The following is a 4,990-nucleotide window of genomic DNA, read 5'->3' as shown; positions in this document are numbered from 1 at the left end:
GTCTCACAGTTTGATGTACACTAACACTTCCTATGTTTGTTGTTGGACTAGCACCTAGGCGCAAGAGGAAACAAACATGAGGGATAATGCTCGATAGGTTAACTAAATATAGAGGAGGAAGAATGGAGATCCGTTTTGAGGCAGGTTTAAAAAAGCCACGAGATGCTACAGAGTCAGCCAAGTTAGTATCAGAGGCAGCGGTTGCTGTTAGGTGTCATGTACGTATCCTCCCAACATGGATTTAGTACAGGAAAGACAAAGACGAAACCCAGTTCAACACCTTCCTCGACCATTTATCTGTAAGTATGGTTATGTATGGGAACTAGTAATATCATCTTGCTCTGTCCAATACTTTCTAGGTTGTTGATAATAAGACTCCCATAATTTTCAACATATGAGGTTCAAGTTGGATAGCCAAGATGATGCAACCAGACAAGCTTGCACCCATGTTTTCAAGTCTGCTCTGCGACAGTATCGGTATAACTTGAGGAAAACTCACTTTGAAGGCAAGGCTAACAGTGAACTTGCCCAAACATCTCCAGTGGAAAATATATTTGATGAAGACTGGAGAGGCCTTGTTAAACACTGGTCCGATCCGAAGTATCAGGTACATTATATATATGTGATCAGATCACATGTTGAAGTCCTATTTACGCATGTGCCACACAAATCTATCTTCTTGTAGGTGAACTGTTCAAAGAACAAGGCCAACCGTACGAAAGTGAAATTCCAACACACGACAGGATCCCGTAGCTATATTGCACACTGCGAGGCTCTTGTAATTAGTTGTTGTTTCACTCTTTTCGTTGTACCATATTATCAGATCTATATTGACTTGTTCCAGATGCGTAGGAAAGCCCGCAAGGACCAAAAAGTACGTGAAACAAATGCTGTCGAAATCTTCAAGGACTGTTACACCAGCAAGAAGAAGTGCATGACTACACCAGTCAAAGACGCTGTTGTAAGTCCTTAATCCTCATGCCTTTTAACTACTACTTACTCTGACTTGTGCCTTGAACTGTGATACGTCCATTTTGCATCATGCTTTTATATCGATATTTATTGCATTATGGGCTGTTATTTCACATTATGTCACAATATGTATGGCTATTCTCTCTTATTTTATAAGGTTTACATAAGGAGGGAGAATGCCGGCAGCTGGAATTCTGGGCTGGAAAAAGAGCAAATATTAGAGACCTATTCTGCACAACTCCAAAAGTCCTGAAACTCCACGGAATACCTTATAATAAATAATCAAAAATCCTGGCCAAAGATGAAGACCAGGGGGCCCACACCCTGTCCACGAGGGTGGGGGCGCCCCCCCCTAGGGCGCGCCCCCTACCTCGTGGGCCCCCTGGTGGCTCTCTGATGACCATCTTCTGCTATATGAAGTCTTTCGTCGAGAAAAAAATAAGAAGCAACCTTTCGGGACAAAACTCCGCCGCCATGAGGCGGAACCAATCTAGGGCTCCGACAGAGCTGTTCTGCCAGGGAAACTTCCCTCCCGGAGGAGGAAATCATCGCCATCGTCATCACCAACGCTCCTCTCATCAGGAGAGGGCAATCTCCATCAACATCTTCATCAGCACCATCTCATCTCAAAACCCTAGTTCATCTCTTATATCCAATTCTTGTCTCCAAGTTCGGGATTGGTGCTAGTAGGTTGCTTGTAGTGTTAATTACTCCTTGTAGTTGATGCTGGTTGGTTTAATTGGTGGAAGATCGTATGTTCAGATCCTTTATGCATATTATTACCCCTCTGATTATGAACATGAATATGCTTTGTGAGTAGTTACGTTTGTTCCTGAGGATAAGGGAGAAGTCTTGCTATTAGTAGTCATGTGAATTTGGTATTCGTTCGATATTTTGTTGAGATGTATGTTGTCTAGCCTCTAGTGGTGTTATGTGAACGTCGACTACATAACACTTCACCATTATTTGGGCCTAGAGGAAGGCATTGGGAAGTAATAAGTAGATGATGGGTTGCTAGAGTGACAGAAGCTTAAACCCTAGTTTATGCGTTGCTTCGTAAGGGGCTGATTTGGATCCATATGTTTCATGCTATGGTTAGGTTTACCTTAATACTTTTATTGTAGTTGTGGATGCTTGCAATAGAGGTTAATCATAAGTGGGATGCTTGTTCAAGTAAGAATAGCACCCAAGCACCGGTCCACCCACATGTCAAATTATCAAAGTACCGAACGCAAATCACATGAACGTGATGAAAACTAGTTTGACGATATTCCCATGTGTCCTCGGGAGCGCTTTTCCTTATATAAGAGTTTGTCCAGGCTTGTCCTTTGCTACAAAAAGGATTGGGCCACCTTGCTGCACTTTATTTACTTTTGTTACTTGTTGCTCGTTACAAATTATCTTATCACAAAACTATCTATTACCACTTATTTCAGTACTTGCAGAGAATACCTTGCTGTAAACCGCTTATCATTTCCTTCTGCTCCTCGTTGGGTTCGACACTCTTACTTATCGAAAGGACTACGATAGATGCCCTATACTTGTGGGTCATCAAACTGCATGGTTTGCAGCCAATGTCTATTACTCTTTTCAATTTTATACACAATTGTCTTAGCATATCATTGCACCTTACAAGGTTTAAAAGAGAGGAGTGATGTTCCTTTGATCTTGACCTGTAATGTAGTTCCGTGCTGGACTTGCCCACACAACGTTACAATTGCATGTTTGTCTGTTCTCAGTTGTTTTGTGATATGAATGATGTCATACTATGCTTACCGTATTATAAACTTCGTCTCTTTATCCTTATCCCTTAATACAATGTGAAGAAATAGACAATACATTAGCGATGGTACATGGTCATATGTTTGTAACCTGGTTTTATTATGTACTTTGCAATAAAATACAACTATTATTTTACATGGGTTCACCAGAATAAGTTCTGTATATAGACCAAAGCTATTTTGTTTGGTTTTGCTGCCTCCTTAATATCTTCTGTTCTGGTACTACTAATGTAAAACCACAACTTTTCAGCGAGCTATGAAAAAAATGGTGGAACCGCCACCTTCTGAAGGTGGCGAGGCAACTATAACCGCAATGTCAGCTCTTGCTGAAGTGGGTCAGTACATGTCCACTAACAGTACCAAAAGCACGTTCCTGCGTAATACTGGCTTGGTTGTTAAGGCAATCTCGTCCAAACTGCCTCATGATCAAGATATGCAAGCTCAAAACAATGTTGTATCTGCGCTCCAGACACAAGTCCATTCCCTAACAGAGACCCTTTGTGAAACAAGGAGAGACATTGTTTGATGTTGTCAAGATATGCATGGTTTTGAAACCAGACTATCAGACATTTGCTATGTTGTTCAGGAGCCTAGGAGAACTGAAGGCGAAGGTTATGGTGCTCCATCGGACAATACAACATGAAAACGTAACAGTCAGGTCAAATGAACTGAGCTTCTGAACTTCTGGTGGTGCATTTATCTACTAGAATGTTAACTTTTATGCCAACCTTCCTTTTTTTATATAGTTGTAATTTGTTTTGGTGCGATACAAAATTTTTTCTTAACGTGCAGCCACCGGCTAAAGAAAACAACAAGCCATTTTTGTATAGTGTAGGGTGTTCCCTATATTTTCACTGGTGGCGAACTTTGATGCCCACCAGTTGTAGTTAACATGGGCCTCCTACGGGCCGTAGAAACAATGGGCCTTCTAAGGGCCGTAGAAACAATGGGCCTTCTAAGGGCCGGAGAAACAGTGGGCCTTCTACGTGGCATAGAAACAATGGGCCTTATACGGCCCGTAGACACAATGGGCCTTCTATGGGTCGTATCATCAATGGGCCTTCTACGGGCTTATGATCGGTTGGCCAAACATGGCCGTAAATGGGATAGAGTTGAAATCGCCCGTTCATGGGCCGACCATAATGGGTCATTATTAATCGTCTGTATTTTGATGACGCTATGAAAACGGCCCAACGTATTAACGGGCCACAAACAGGCCGACTATAACCACGGGCTAAATTTGGCCCACAAGTAGAAAATGACAGTAACGGGCCGTAAGTAAACGAATGTGGAAATGAGCCCAAGAATAAATGGGCCCCGAGAAGGCCGAAAGATAACATGGGCTGGAAGCGGCCCAACGGAATAATGGGCCGTTAATGGTATAAAATGATACACTATTCATTACGGGCCAGTTTCACCATGTGTCGTTAATGGGTATAAAGTGATACACTGTTCATTACGGGCCAGTTTTACCACGGGCCATTAATGGGCCGGTAGTAATAAGGGCCTCATATGGGCCGAAAGACGTCATGGGCCATACATGGGCCGGAAGTTAAAATGGGCTGGAATTATATTGGACGACCCAGATGACGCTACTGGGCCTAATTCGGATAGGCCGTAAACGGGCCCTGGGTTAGTGGGCTGTAAATGGGCTATATGCGAATAGGCCGTTAACAGGCTTGCCATGGGCCGGCCCGCCACCTTTTGACCAAGTCAAACGGGGCGGCCTTTTCACAGGAATAGGCCTCTGTTGGGCCGTGCCATGTGTCGACGGATCATAGGCGCTTTGGGTCCAATGAGTGGATGACATCTGTCCCAACGGTGAGCCGACACGTGTTTCCTCCAGCCAATGATGATTTTACACGTGGAAAATCCCCATTGGTCGGGGCTGTTAACGGGTTATCGGATCCAAAACCGGACCCGATAGCTTAACGACGTTTCGTTACGATGGATGCCACGTGCCGGTCACCCTTGACAAAAGCACTTCTGTGACGCGCGATTTATCGTCATGGAAGTGCACACTTCCGTGATGATAATTTTGGTAATGTCATGGAACACTTCTACGACAGCACAGGTATGACTATCTTGATTCTGTCATAAATTTGTCATGGATGTACATGCATGACAGAAAACGTGACCTACTATGACAAACACGTATCATCATGGAAGTGTATTTTTTTGTAGTGATAAAACATCAAGTGTGATCAAATACCATAGGTATGATATATATTTTTAAT

Source organism: Triticum urartu, chromosome 2 (genome assembly GCF_003073215.2).
Source record: "Triticum urartu cultivar G1812 chromosome 2, Tu2.1, whole genome shotgun sequence".
Lineage (NCBI taxonomy): Eukaryota > Viridiplantae > Streptophyta > Magnoliopsida > Poales > Poaceae > Triticum > Triticum urartu.
The sequence above is the reverse complement of the archived record's forward strand: the minus strand, read 5'-3'. Positions refer to the sequence as shown.